Source organism: Octopus bimaculoides, chromosome 2 (assembly GCF_001194135.2).
Source record: "Octopus bimaculoides isolate UCB-OBI-ISO-001 chromosome 2, ASM119413v2, whole genome shotgun sequence".
NCBI classification, from domain to species: Eukaryota; Metazoa; Mollusca; class Cephalopoda; order Octopoda; family Octopodidae; genus Octopus; species Octopus bimaculoides.
Window position 1 is genome coordinate 107,538,046 of NC_068982.1, and position 16,352 is coordinate 107,554,397.

Here is a 16,352-nt window from a genome sequence, read left to right on the forward strand (position 1 = left end):
AAACACTAATATTTACTTATATACAAGGAGTGCTGGAAACTTCCTAGCTCTGGGTAAAAGAAAAATACAGGAAAATCTGTTAATTATGATTTTATTCAACATATTCCCCTCTCAGATTCACATACTTATTGCAGTGGCCCTTCAGTTTTTCTAAGCTCTGTAAAAAGAACCCAGATGGTTGAGCCCCCAACCAGGCCTTTCGTGATACCCTTAAAGCCAGGAACTTTTCAGCACCGCCTCATAAACACTTGTTGTATAAAAGGTCTACATGACTGATATAACATTTTACAAATGTTTTAGATGCTTTCATACTTGCTATTAATGTCCTTTATATCATTTATTTGATTAATAACGATGATGTTGGAGATTGATAATGATGATATTGGGAAATGTACACAAGTAAAATACATAGGAAAGCAACAAACAAGAAATCATGAGAAATTTACATTGAATAAATGGGTGAGATCTACAAAAGCAATAAAGACACTTGAAAAATATGTATGTAATAATAAATAAAATTAATAGTATGAAACAAAAAAATAAGAAAAAAATGTCCAAAATGAGGGAGCAACCACACAGCCGACCTAGTGCCTTCTCCCATACTTGCCACCAGTCTACAGACGTATAGTTAATGTGGAATCATTTAGCAATAAGAGTTTCACCACTTACACATCACTTTCATAAAATATACTACAAGACAACACTTCTTTGTCTACCCCAGAGTGGAGCATACATTTTTTTGCCTCTTGTGGAAGGGACAGCTTCTGTTGATCCAAAGGGTCTTGTGTTTCTAATGCTCATTACAAGGAAGTTTTGAGGTGCTATGGTTAATGATACACATGCATATACTGAGGCTGACACATCTATTGAGATGCCTTGATAACAGCTTATCTCCTTAACTGACCTCCAGTTCTGAATCAAATGCAGACTAAGGTTGGGCCTTTGGCATCTGAAATGTTCCCAGACATTCACTCCCTCAACCAGGTGGACCATGTGTTTGAAAGAAAGTCAGCTCTCTGTAGTGAGTTAGTGGAGAATACAAGCAATGATTCTGGGCATCAACAAGGACAATTTGAGGAGTTCATTCTGGAAATTGAGTAATAGGGTGATGACGGAATTTAATGAGCTTAAAAATTGTAAGATGTGAGAGGGTAGTATGATGTATTTTTGACAGAGTACACAATATCTCAGTCTCTACAACTACCCTCATATAAAGGTATGCTTTGTTGTTGGTGATTGGGGTCTTCTGCAGCACCACATATCATCAGTTTGCATGGTTCTTGGTCACCTCTGTGAGATACAATGTCTTCAGATCAATCTTCACCAGTTCATCCCAAACCTTCCTTGGTCTCTTACTTCCACCAAAAGTCCTCTTCTTTATGCAGCAGTCATCCTCCATACACGTCACATGCCTATACAAGCGTGACCTCTTCTCTTATTCCTGATTCCTCTTACGCCCATATCTCAATATACTTATGCTGACTCCCTATAAACTACATCTTTGGAGATAGTTTGTACAGCTCTCACAAACCATTCATCTATACTTAGTTTCCATTAGGTGTAGACAGATGCCAGAATATGGCATCTATCAAAAGCCTCCTCCAAGTCAACAATGTGTTTTACTGTGCAGTTTAATAGAAAATGAGGATCAATTCACATCTGGGAGTGGCTGGATTTTGACATGATAGTTGCTAGTGGAAAGTTTCATGATCTTCAGTTTCATACTTGATAGTATTTTGCCTCCATAAAAAGCTTGCAAGGTTCTCTGCAAGAGCAAGATGTAGCAATAACGTCAGCACTATAGAAATTGGAATGCAGTCATTTTTTATCTATTGGCCAACACATCATCAAGTTGATTAGCAAATCTTATCTATTTTGACACTTACCTATCCTTAATGTTTTCATTGATAAGGATATGTAGGATGTGAAGATGCAAAATGTGCAAAATATGCTAGCAAAGTTCAGTTCTTAGATGAAAAATTACCTCTAGCCACCAAATTAGGAAATTAATCTAGTGCTGTCATCTCATTAATGCAAATTAAACGTTACATCAAACTAATGAAAGCAGCTTTGGTAGGAAAGTGGTTAAGTAACTAAGAATAATTTCATGTGACAACAAATGCATTCCTTCATCATGACAATGAGTTAGATTTCATAAATGGTTTATTAATCTGTAGTTGTCTACCATCTTAGTTTCTCTTGCCAACAACAATTTTACAGTCTTATCTGATATTTTATTTTGTATGAAATATATTGCATTTCCCTATTTGTAAATTTTGTTCTATTATCTATGAAGCCATTTATATGAAGATGGTGGTCTTCAGTTTATCAAAGCTGAAATAATCGCATGCGTGCCTATACATGTGAGTGTTCTGATGTGTAGTATTGAAACTTGACTATGTTGGAGATTTTATTATTTTTTATGAAGCATTATTCTAGCTTACAAATATTGCTTTACACATCACCATATGATGTTTATGTAAATATTATCTTGTCCTGTGCTAGTTATGATATTGAGTATATATCATTGACACATTCAATCATATTTCTAAGGCTATCTATACACAGTCATACTTATAAATTAACTGCTCCATCAATACTGTATATCAATACTGTTGCTAATTCAAAAGTAGGTGTATATATAACACACCATATATTGGATTTTCTTCAATATACTAATACTAAAAGCATGCTGAGAACACATCTAACTTTAAGATAAGGCATATCACAACTATATCAAGTGTTAGTCTTTTCATCAAGAAAACTCAAACAAAAATAGTTCCTATAATGTATGAATTTACTTATCTTGCTTTGCCTATTTACAAATTTTAGTGCCTCAGAATGTGCCTTCCAAGTTCTTCACATTATAAACATTGTGTTAAATACATATTGAAAAAATCATAGAAAAAACAAAATCATCCACAGTATTTTTGTGGGTGACTTAATTTCATTAACTGGAGGGGAAAATGGATACTATTTTCATTGAGACAATGAATCTAGCTGTTAATAATGAAATGAAAGTTAAAGTTTGATAATTGAATCTTAAGAACAAAATAAATTCAAACATCATTAATTCATTAAATCATGATATCAGCTTGACAAGAAAGATCTATTTTGTTGTTGTGGCTTAGTTCAGTTGTGCTTTGGCAGACTCCAGCTAATCAGAGCTGGAAGTGTAATAATACAAATAGCAACTTCCGTCCAGCAGTATCATGTGCCTTTTTGGACAGCAGTTGTGAATTTGACAGCATAGAAGCAACATTGCTTTCTTCAACATGTCGCATTTTCTGTGTCCACCATCAACTACACACAACTCATATAATTAATATTAGCTTCCACTCTGTTTCATATAAATCTCAGTGTCATGTAAGTCATGTGATTTCCTGTCTTGCATACACATATATTCGGTTCCCATTCATATGCAAGGTTAATCCTTGTTACCACTTGCTAGCACTCATTACACTACGGAATAAATTTCAATATTTTTGTTTTATAAACTTGCCTTCTGAATATTCTTTATTCATGCCTCTTTATGAAATCACTGAAAATGGATTCTTTCTATGAACTGCCTTCTAAAAATGCTAACTACACACATTATGTTACAATTTGAACATGTTACATATAGGAGACATTCCTTCTGACTTACATTAATGACTCACATGTAACACTGGTGACCTTGGCGTGATTAGATCTTTCAAATGAATCACCAGAGAAGAAGGTATGGTGCTCAACAAAATGTGTAGCTGTTGCCGCTCCAATTTAATGTTGTTCATAGCAAAATATGCCTCCATCTGCACAAACCAAACTCTTACATCACCACTGAATTCTGATAACAAAGAGTGATTCATACCAGCCAAGAAATGTAGCACGTATGAACTGAATAAACGTGGTGAGCATGGTTCTCAAAGAAAAGAAATCATTAATATGGCAATAAAAAGAAATATTAGTCCTCAGTGTGTTTTGTTTTATTTTCCTTTCAAATAATCATAAAACAAATCCAAGATAAAGCAGGATCGAATTTTACACCAATGGCGGCAAGCAGGAAAAATTAAGCTGAAGTGAGGCAAGACATACATGTTGCATACTTGTGCACATGCATAAGGCACCATGAGGTTACATGTGAAGAAGGAGGTCAGCAGCCATATTGAAAACAAAATGCATCCATGTGGTTTAGAAGAAAATAAATTAAGCCATTATGTAAACAATGCCACTAGAGGTTTCTCTTTGAAACAAAAACAATAGACAGCTCTGATATGTTAGCCGTGCACAATTTTAGTTAACCTTTGCTCAGCACTGTCCTACAAAAATATTATTTGGGGGTGGGGAATATTTCCTGAAGAAATATTTCAATGTCAGGTCATCAATGTTACATATAAGTCTCTCCAATGGTCTTGCCACACTTAAAAACAAGGATTTATCACATAGCAGAGAACACAAAGACCCACTACATTAAACTAAAATCATTACTGAAATAGTGCTACATGCACAAAATATGAGTAAAACTACACAATTTTAATAATATTCCAAATAAAAAATCAAATATCTAGCAGAAAGCAGTATCGTTAAATCACTATATTGGGCTAAAAGTTTCACTGCTGATTCCTTTACTTTGAACATTTACTTTATATTTCTTTTACTCTTTTATGCCAACTATTTAAATACTATAGCTGATTAAGTGGAATAAAGAGTAAATTTATTGATGCATGTGTTTGATACGGCTCTACCAAAATGTAACGATATCTTTTCAACACACAATTTTTTTATTAAATTCCTTACCAAATCTATACATGAATATTTTACCAGTCTCAGTATGCTGAAAAATACTTTCTCTGTTATCTACAGAAAATAACATGGAATGTAATATTTAATTGATAGAGAAAAGTTCATGATTATATTTTTTCTTGCCTGAAGATTGTCTTCATTTAAATTACCAGAATGCATTTCATATTCTATTAATTTTTCTCACATTTTGATCCTTAATTGTTTTTATACATTCCAATTTGTGTGTTCATATGCAAATTGTTTAAATGAAAATTGTTTTCTTAAAACATTATCACAGTTGGACTATGTTAAAGTACATTATCACAGTTGGACTATGTTAAAGTACATTATCACAGTTGGACTATGTTATCTGATGGCTTCATTTTTCTTGTTATTGATTAAACTGCATGCTATTAAAATATCTTAAGCCCAAGTTTAAATATAAATTCAAAGTTTACCTACTCAGCAGTCATATATTAAAGTAGAATATAATTTATATTTCAGAGCCAAAAATAATTAGAATCGAAATTACAGCTGGACAAATTCTTTTTATTCATTGTTCTCTATTCATTTTTTAAGTTAAATTTATTTCTCTCAATATTTTTATTGTTTCCATATGATATTCCTATTTAAAATTTATGCAGTCCGTTAGTGTCACCTGAATAAAATCGCTTATATATATGTGTGTGTGTGTGTGTGTGTGTGTGTGTGTGTGTGTGTGTTAGAATAAAAAATGTTGGTGCACTGGAAGTATAGAGGTATAATATCTTCAGTTAAAATATATTTATAAGTTCAGATCAGCATTTTCATTAGCCTTTATATGAGGGTTAGCTGATAAGTTCATAGGCTGATCAAGATATCCCCATAGAATGTGACCAAGTGAAGTTTATTTTTCAATATAGTCCCCATTGTGCTCCACACACTTCTTCCATCATTGTTGCAGTGTGTGGATACCATTAGTAAAGAGTCTCATCCTGTTGGTTAAAAAAATCATCAATAGCAGATATAAAATCATCATCACTGCAATACTGGTTCCCAACCAAGTATTTTTCCATGTTGAAGAACAGATGGGACCAAATCAGAAGAATAAGGAGGATGATTAACCAGTTCAAAGCCATATTTATGTACAACAGCCATTGAAACCAACCAAGGACTTAAGTGCTGGGGCATTGTGTTGATGAAACAAGACTCCTTTTGTCAGTTTTCCAGGGCGTTTGGTCTTGATAGCTTTTGTAACTGCCTCAGCAAGTTGGCATAGTATTTTCCGCCATTGGTGTGGCGCTTTTGAAGATAGTTAATAAAAAGAGGTCTTTGTGTCCCAAAAAACTGAGGGCACCACCTTCCCTGCTGATGAATTGACCTTGGTCTTCTTTGGAGTGGGTGAGGAAGAGTATTTCCACTGCATGAACTGTCTCTTTGTCTCTGACTCAAAGTGATCAACCCAATACTCATCCTGACTAAGGAAATGTTCTAGGAAACCAGCTGGATCTACTTCAAACAATGTCAGATTTTCCCATAATGTAATCAGTCTGGTGTGTTTTTGATCAGGTGTCAGCATATGTATTACTCACTGAGCAGAAACCTTCATCATGCTAAGTTCATTGTGCAGAATATTCTCAACTTTCTCACAGGATCTGCTAATAGTATTGGTTATTTGATTTATTGTCAATCACATGTCATCCATTACTATGTGGTGAACATGATCCATGTTTTCCTCGGAGGTTTTCCTTGGTTGCAGGATGTTCATACCTTGGGTCATCTTCAGGACTCTCTTTTCCCTTCCTAAATTCAGTTACCCACTTTTGCACTGCTCATAAAGCTGAAGTGTCATCCCTTAATGTAGCAACCATGTCAGCATGAATGTCCTGGGGGCTAAAGCCTTTTACCACAGGTGCTTGATAACACCATGATGCCAAATTTTGTCCATTTTCAAGAGAAGTTGCTAATAGTTACTTTTGAAGTCTTCTTAGAACAGTTAGATGTCAGTTTACCTATAAAGAAACAAAACAGTTATTAATAAAAAGAGTTGAAATTAATGCATGCAAGATTTCACAGCTCTAGCATCAGTCCTTCATAGTCAGCCCATTAACTTTTCAGCCCACATTCATATCTTTTTATGAAAATCTGTTTTTTCTGTCTCAAAATGTTGATGTAATTTTCTCGGAAATTAGGTTGCTATCTCTAGCAAGCCAAAAAATCACATAGTTCTTCCTGTTCACCTATTAGTTACTGATAATGTGGGTGTTAGACTATTGTAACTAAAGAGGTTATTTCTTATAGATATTTACTAAGTTATTTAATTAAAAGGATATATATATATATATTGCAAACAACTTGCAGATGCAAGTGCTACCTGTTGAAAGCTCTGCATACCGGATGCTAGCAAGCTTATGGGATCATCAGGAGATATGTGCTATTTTGGTGCCTTTCTCTCAACGTATAATTGCATACTGCCCCTCTCTCTGAGATGGGGGCCCACTTGCTAGATCAACTAGTTACTAGGTTTTGCTCAATATTCTTCTAGCCATTGCTCATCATCTCTTTTTAACCAAATCCAGTGGCTTGCCTTCTCCACTGTAGCCTGGATATATATATATATATTTATTTATTTATACTGACACGAGTTTTTATTGAATGTCTTGGATTTTTGTAATTTTAGATCAGTCCTTTGGCACAGAAGCAATGCTATCTGTGAGGCTATGATGCTACAGATGTTTGCAGCTATTTCTGTTTGAATGAATTTTTATGTTTGAGTTGAGTAGCAGAGGTAGAGCTTTTTAAGAAGTTCTTATAAAAAATGTTTTGGACTGTTATATATGGGCACGAATGTTTGGATATAGTTTTTCATGTAATAGTGACTTCAAGCATACTGTGGCAACAAACTGTGTCCCTCATATGTCTAGGTGATCTTTCTTTTTAACCTAGGTTTAGTCATTCACATAACCTTAGTCATTCACATAAATTTCTCTGTCTTGTGTTTTATTATTGCAGAGCATTTTGGGACATTTCTGAATGCCTGTTAGACTGCCTCTGAATTATTTGCTATTTTCAAAATATTTTGAGAGAACTTCAGTTTTTATTTATTTATTATTGACTTAGTGGGCTGGTAGAGTTGTTACCATGCTGTACTTTGTGTCATTTTGTCCATCTTTACATTCTGAGCTCAAATTCCACCAAAGTCATCTTTGCTTTTCATTCTTTTGGGGCTGATAAAATAAGTATCAGTCATGAACTGGGGTCAATGTAATCAACTAACTCCCTCCCCAAAATGTCTGACCTTGTGTCTATATTAGAAAGGATTATTATTATTATTGTGATGAGTATGTTAGGTATAATAATATCTAACATACTCAGCTTGTTGCTGGCAGTGTCATTAACGTACCAGCTGTTCACTTCCTGAGAATTAAGGCTGCATGTTCTTTTTAAAGTCTCAAGGATTTGCAGAAACTCCTTGAATTGCCAAGGAATGCTGTTCTCTGGATATGATTTATTTCCATTTTTATGCCTACCTTTTCCTATCACATTTGTAATCCTTTGTTCACTCTACCTAGGGCACCAACAATTATTGACACAATATTATTATTATGATTATTATTATTAGTATTGTTGTTTTCCTTTTGATATTGGATTGATAACAAATACCTGCCAAGCCACAACCTAGGGTAGGCACTGTAGTGTAATGTTATTTGTTCAACACTGCTCCCACTCTTGTTGAGTTTACATTCTTGGATCATGTAAAAAGAGAAAAAAAAAAGCTTTCAAAATATAGATTACAAGGACAAGAACATATACTGAGCCGTATTGTTTTATACTATTTTCTGGATAATATATCATCATCATCATCATTATTATCATAAAAGGTGCCAGCTGTAGAATCCTTGCCAGATCAGATTGGAGCCTGGCGCAGCCTACTAGCTTGCAGTCCCCAGTTGAACCGTCCAATCTATGCTGATAATGATGTGGCGAGCTGACAGAAATGTTAGCATGCCAGGCAAAATGCTTAGCAGTATTTCATCTGTCTTTATGTTCTGAGTTCAAATTCTGCCAAGGTCGACTTTGCCTTTCATCCTTTCAGGATTGATAATTTAAGTACCAGTTGCCTTCTGGAATCAATCTAATCTACTGACCACCTCCCCAAAAATTAGGCATTATGCCTAGAGTAGAAAAGAACTGTTATCGCAATAAACAAAATGCTAAGCAGCATTCCACCCATCTTTAAGTTCTGAGTTCAAATTTTGGTTGACTTTGCCTTTCATACTTGATAAAATAAGCACCAACCATGTACTGGGGGTGATGTAATCTTTTTCCTCTTACTCTCAAAAACTACTAGCCCTGTGCCAAAATTTGAAATTATTGTCAATATTTGCAATAGCAAACAATGACAAATCAACCCCTTTTCCTCTTTTTCATATACATATTAGAGAAAGCAGAGAAATATAATTATATTGTACAATGTGTGATAAAATATAAGCTTTCAATATAGGACTCTAATAACATTACAAAGAATTTCTGTATGCTAGGATGACTGCTTTGATTTTTTTTCTTTTTTTTTTTTTTCAAGAACTAATTTGAAATTTGTTAAGCCATTGTTATCATTCAAAAACTTTCTACTAATATTTTTGTCAGAATTACAGAAAACTTTAAAAAAATGAATGAAAAAAAAAATCAGCATCTTGCTTATTTAATAATGTTGTTATTGTTGTGTATATTTATGGTTGTTATTGTTGTGTACATTTATTGTTGTATTAGTAAATAATTGTTCCTTTACATGTTATGGTGCTAATCTTTTATCTGTGACATTTGCTGCCCACAGATTGAATGCTCCCAGTCAACCATGGAGGTATTTTATTCCATAGCTCTGCTGCATTCACTAGCTGCATTCATTAGCAGTTGTTGTTCTGTTGCCCAAATTGCACTTTCATCTCTTTTCCCTGCTCTATTAAGCAGTCACTATCACTCTATTCACCATTATCACAAACAAATAATGTCTACCATATACATATGCACTCAAACACATACACAAACACAAACACAAACTCACACATATAACTCATTTCAAATCTCACTTGGTATCACATATTTTCTGCCTTTCATTCTATCCCATAAATATAAACAAATATGAATCATATTTACACAGCTTGTAATGGTGCATAAATGATAAACTAAATCCACTGAAAATCACTTTCCTAAAGCCATGAAATATATATATATATACATATATAATGCTTTGAACTAAATTCCTATTCTACTTGAATGGATAGTCTTTATTGCATTGAAAGTTTAAAAATTGTTTTCCTTAAAATCATTGAATATTAAGATAATCAAGAATTATTAAATATGCTTGTAATTGGAATGAGCAATTGGTTTGTTTGGTTAATAAATATTTTGATATGTCACATAGTTCCTTATCAGCCAAATATAATTAATACTTTGAACTTTTAAGTCCTTTAAAGATTCTAATTATAATTAATCCATGAATGTTAAAATGTTGCTATTAATACTTTATCAAATTCAAAAACAATTTAAACTTACAGCTGCAATACTTCGTTCATTATCAAATAAATATAACATATCTAGCTGAAGAAATGTATTTATATCGAAACTTAAACTGGCTGTGTGTAATATGATTCTTTGTTGTGTGAAGTTTCTAGGAATTTTCTTGATGGCATGGAAGATCATGGTAACTCTCTGAATTCCTTCCTATTCCAATATCATATAATTGTCTGTTTTCTAAAAACAAAACATGTTTCTTATTTCTATGTTGTAGTCTCTTCTTTTCCTATCCTTTTTCATTTTTTATTTTTAATGTTTGGTGTATGTTTATTTTATTTTTGACTTTGTGTGTTTATTAAATTTCTGAAAATTGCAATACCTCTAACCAGCTTTTAATTAGATGTTTTCAAGTTTATAGTATATTAAAAAATCTTTTTCTTCTCTTCTTAAGATGCTTTTCCAGATAATATTTAAAAACTAAATTAATTGGTAAAAATTTCAGCCAAGGAAGAGTTAAGCCAGAAATTTCAAGAAAGTTATTTTTGAGTTCCTCTGTTAGGAATAAAAACCAGTAAAGTTTTGTGTAACTAGTGGCTATTGGGTGGGAGTTCTATTTAGCTTTAAATTTACAAGTGTTAAAAAATAATCTGAAGTTGATAAAACATATTCACATAAGACAGAAAGGTTTTTTAAAAGAATTTTATTTATAAGTATTTGATTACATTAGAATATGTCAACAACAAGGAAGATGTGATATAGTCAATGTAATATTTAGACTGATATCATTAACTAGTAAAATCACAATATAAGAAATATAGAACACTTAATACAAATGCCATGCTTAGCTAAAAAGGAAATTCAAAATCAACTATACTAGATACTATAATATTGATCTAGATTCTAAGTTTGCAAAGGAACTGAGCTGTTATTGTTTTTCCATCTTGAGTTTCAGATACCAGATTTGGTTGTTTTGCAAGCATTCAATTCATTGAACATACTCGAATTCATTATTTCCAAGGACTTTAAATGTATATAAGAAATGCTAAATGAATTTTACAAGAAAATGTTTGCTTTTATATATTAAAATAATTCTTTAAAGATTTTTATAAGAGTGGAGATATGACTATTATGCAGTAGCTGCAGAACTGTTTCTATATGGGATAGGAACTAATAGATATATAGCGAATTTTAAATTTTGTGTGTGTGTATATATATATATATATATACATATATATATATATATATGTACACTCTCTCTTTCACACGCACACACACACACACAGCTATATACACATGTTCTTACAAACATGCAGTAAGTAGACCAAACAAAACATATTTGTAGTTAGATGTAGAAGCAATCTAAGCAAGTTCAGCTAGGTGAATAACAATAATGATGGTGATGGTGGGATACTTAAATGAAAAGTGAAGATCAAAGAAATATTTAAGAGTTAAATGCCAACCAATGTAACTAATATTAATTTCCACACATACCTTTACATTTTTATCTCAAACTACTATGTTTAGATTATCTCAAGAACTAAAGCCAAATATTTACATACATCTTACTCTTGCAATTTTGTAAAATTAACAATTATTCCTTAACTTTATACTGGGAAGGAATTGGTACAGTTTTTTTTTTCTTTCAATGTATTTATAAATATGTTTTATCATCTTCTTGTCTTTAACATCTTTATGCTGTTAGAGTTAAGGCTAATTCTATGTTCCATGTTGGCTGGAGCTGAAGGCAAGCTGGACATGTTAGCTTCTAACAGGAAGAGAATGTATCATAATGTTGAATAAAACTGTACTATGGACATAGCAATAAAGGGATACTAGAATAATAATGCCTTTTCTGTTGAGGTTTTGGGAAGAAAGCATACTAATCTCAGAAAAAAGTCCCACATTAAATTAACATTTTATATACAGCAGATAAAATGTGAGAGTAATGAAATTATAGGATGATTATTACTTTTACATAGAATAAAATAAAAGAAATTAAAAAGGCTTTTTAGAAATATTTATTGCAGTGAAAAAAAAAGAATTAAAAATAATCATTGTAATAAGAATTTAAAATAATCATTATAATGGAATCATTTTCATTTGTTGGATTTGGATTTTTCTTTTTTTTTGTGATAAAAATGTTTTTTTTTCTTATCAAGTTTTGTTATTTCCAGTTTTCTGTATAATTTCTGCATGTTTTTATTTTGAAGTTATTGATAGCTATATCAGTTTTACCTATTCTATCCTAAATCCTTTGAACTTGTAATTTATGCTAAATGAATCTTTCATGTAAATTGACTTCCTTCTGTGCAAAGAAGATTTTCAAAGAGAGAAATTGAATTGCAACCCTTTTCAATCAGTTGCAAGACAGAACTCAAATGCTGCATATTTGATGCATGCCCAGTTTTAGTTATTGCATTTAGTTGTTTTGATTTATTATATTGTGTTACCTGTTTTTCTTTTAATGAGCCACATTTCACCAATAACACACACACACAGACACACACACATACACACACACACACACACAAAATTTATGCAAACCCAAAATTTCAATTTTAAATCAGGTAGGAAATTGTTCCTGTATTTTCATGTATTTAACCTGTAAATTTATCTTTTATTAAGAAATCTTTGTCAAGTTACATTCCTGCACATGCATGCACACACACGTGTACACACACACACGTGTACACACACACGTGTACACACACACATAAACACAAACACACAGTTCAAAAACATGTGAGGTAATACATCAAAGTACAGCTAAAATGTCAGATCAATAATTGACCAGAATGGATAACAACAACTTAGACTGAACTATTTTCTCTTTTCCAGAATTTTACTCTTATATCATAAAATAACTAATCATATCTTAACTAAGATAACATCTTAACTAAGACTCACATTCTCCACTTATACCAATGTAAATATACATATATTCATCATCCTCATTTAATATCAAATTTTCCATGCTTGTATGAGTCAGACAGAATTTGTTGAAGCAAAATTTCTACAGCTGGATACCCTTCCTGTTGCTAACCTGCACCTGTTTCCAAGCAAGGTAACATTTCCCATGGTCAGACATATCTTGTCATGGATGGGAAGGGAACAACATTGCTTGTATGACAATGATGCTCATTTACAATCATCATGTAATGTCAAGACAAGGGTGCGCACACATGTACATGTGCATATATGATGGGCTTCTTTCAATTTCTGCCTACCTAATCCACTTACAAGGCTTTGGTCAGCCGAAGGCCATAGTAGCAGACAATTGCCTAAGATACTGCACAATTGGACTGAATCTGAGACTACAGGATTGGGAAGCAAGCTTCTTGACCACACACCCATACCTGCATATATACATACACACAGACCACACATGGCAAAAGTACTTTTGCAAGTCCTCATTATAGTTAAAACACCGCTTACATTTTAGTGATGTTTCTCACAGCAGTATCTTACCAGATTTTACGTAATGCAACATATATTTTAATCAGTTATGTTAAATTGAATAAAATTAGATATTATGATAAAAAAATTATTTGCTTCTTTTCTTTTGTTCCTTCTTTTGTATCTGTTTCTCGTTCACCATAACTCAGTGTTTTGCTACACATTGTGTCTCAAATGTCACACATACTCTGTCACACATACATTTAGTGACTTAGTTATCATGCACCCTCATTAGCCAGCATGTGTCTCTCTAGAAAGATTCTAACAGTCTATATTTAATTTGTAGACGTTTTCAGCTGTATACATATATTGACTTTGCATGCTTGTAATAGTTAGTTGGGTTGGAATACAGCAATTTTATTCTTAATAGTGAACTCAATGTTATTGTTTCAATTAGTTTCCTTTTAGCCTCAAGGATTATGTTTTAAAATTATCCATAGTTTGTATAGTTTAATTTCATATTTAGTTTTAGTCTTTTAAATAGTATTACATATTTACAATTTCTGATTTTAATATAGGCGTTCCACAATAATTGAGTTATAAAACTTCCCCATTTGTAAACAGTCTTACAATTCTTATTAAAATTATTTCTAACAAAGTTTTAAATTATCTCAGTTTACATATGCATTGTCCTCTGAAGGTCCCAGTTGCCCAGTATCATGTCATTATAAATATCATAGCTCACTTGCCTTTCTGTGTACAAGCTGTAATTTTTCATTCTTAACTAGTTTCTTGGCCCTGATCACCAGTCAGCAGGTCTTTATATTTCTCTTCAGTTTTCTTATTTGGTATTCTTTTGCAAGTAATTTATCACTTCCTTGAATGTTAAGATTTCATTCATTTTAAAACAAAGTAGCAAAATGCTCAGGAATAAGCAAGGAAGCATTCTTTTTGCTTCATCAAATACAGGAATTACTTAATATTTATTTTTAACATATTTCTCCCTCTATACAAATTCTATTTTTTATATATTCTTGATTTTAAAAAAAGTAAAATAGATTTTTCATTTATATTTAACTTTTTGCCACTAAACTTCTCTTGTGATATTTTATACACTTTCAGACTTTAATATTAAATATTTAGAAATTTTGTATTAAAACAGAACGCTGTACTTGGTTGTAATTGGATTTGCTTCTTTCCCTTGGAAACTCTTGGACAGATTTGTCTGTAATCAGTAGTCATTGATTCAGAAATTCTCTATCTCTTTACCTTTGATACAAACTCTATATTCTACTGTTAGATGTGAAATAGTTATCTTTTTTGTAAAAATAGGAGTTTCTTTATTACACTCAATGGATTTGTTGTTTCATGTCTTGTTGATGCCTATAAATCTAATGATCTTTCCATGGATATCATGCTAATACATTTGGAATTAGTTTATTAAATCATTCTTCTTTATTAACAGTTTCTGAAATCACTCTGATATTTTAGTTAGCTTTTGTAATTTTTAGTTTTGGATGAGCAGTCTAGATTAATTGCTGTATTCCTAAACACCCAGTTAGACACATAATAATTTAGGCTTTGGCATTTTATAATGCTAAGCTTTTTGTTCTGACACTTGTGTTATTGAAGACAACTGCACAGACACACACACACACATGTTATTGTGTGTATGTCTACGATTGCATTTGGTTCTTTCTCTTAGCTTTAAAAAATTAGCCTTTATAAAATTTAATTCATGTTCAGTGTCTGCTCTGAAAATAAAAACTGTGAAGCTTATAGAGTCATTGTACTATTTCATTAAAAAAAAGTCATGTAAACCATAACTATTTTGGATTTCTATCATGTTTTTTTCTTTTTTTTTTTTTTTTTGTATATTTATAATTTGCTCATTACATTAAATAATAATATTTTCTTTCTTCATAGGCTATGCAATTTCTGTTTTATTTTACATGTCAAAACTTCAAAATAGAATTTAGGAACAAAATTTTAATTCAAATTTGAGTTTATTTTATTTCTGGATTTATTTTATCCAAGGCTTACACCTTGTATAGCCATTTTGCTTTTTGTTTTTGTTTTGTCTTAGACACTAGGATGTCTTGTCACATACTGACAAGTTTGTTTAATCACATTCCTGAAACTATATATATATATACATACTCTTTTGTTTTTGACCTATTAACTGTTGATATCTCATTTGCTTTATAATTGGCCAACCTTTTTCACTAGCAAATTATTGTCTCTTTCCTAGTCATAATTTTGCAATATTATTCTAATTAATTGTTGTCATTTACATAAATTTTAAATTCGTTTGGCCCAGGAATATGTCCTTGGATCCTTGGGTGCCTTTAGCTGAATCTAGTAGTATTCAAGCCAGATTTACTGTTTGAAAACCCTCCCTTCCATCAGTTTCAGATATTCTGTAAAGACCCATGGGCACTACTCTTCCCTCACTACTAAGCTTTACCCTACCTGTTGAGTTTAGTAATGTTTTACATTCAATGGTTATTTAGTTCATTTGTAATCATTCCCTTTTACTCTTTTACTTGTTTCAGTCATTTGACTGTGGCCATGCTGGAACACCACTTTTAGTCGAGCAAATCGACCCCAGGACTTATTCTTTGTAAGCCTAGTACTTATTCTATCGGTCTCTTTTGCCGAACTGCTAAGTTACAGGGATGTAAACACACCAGCATCACTTG

At 32.2% G+C, this 16,352-nt stretch overlaps 1 protein-coding gene across 1 annotated transcript in view; it reads left to right on the forward strand.

Moving 5' to 3' along the window:
• The window catches only part of LOC106882671 (inositol 1,4,5-trisphosphate receptor type 1), a 314,426-nt gene that overhangs the window by 184,714 nt on the left and 113,360 nt on the right, over positions 1-16,352 (forward strand). The gene's annotated exons all lie outside the window — the stretch shown is intronic.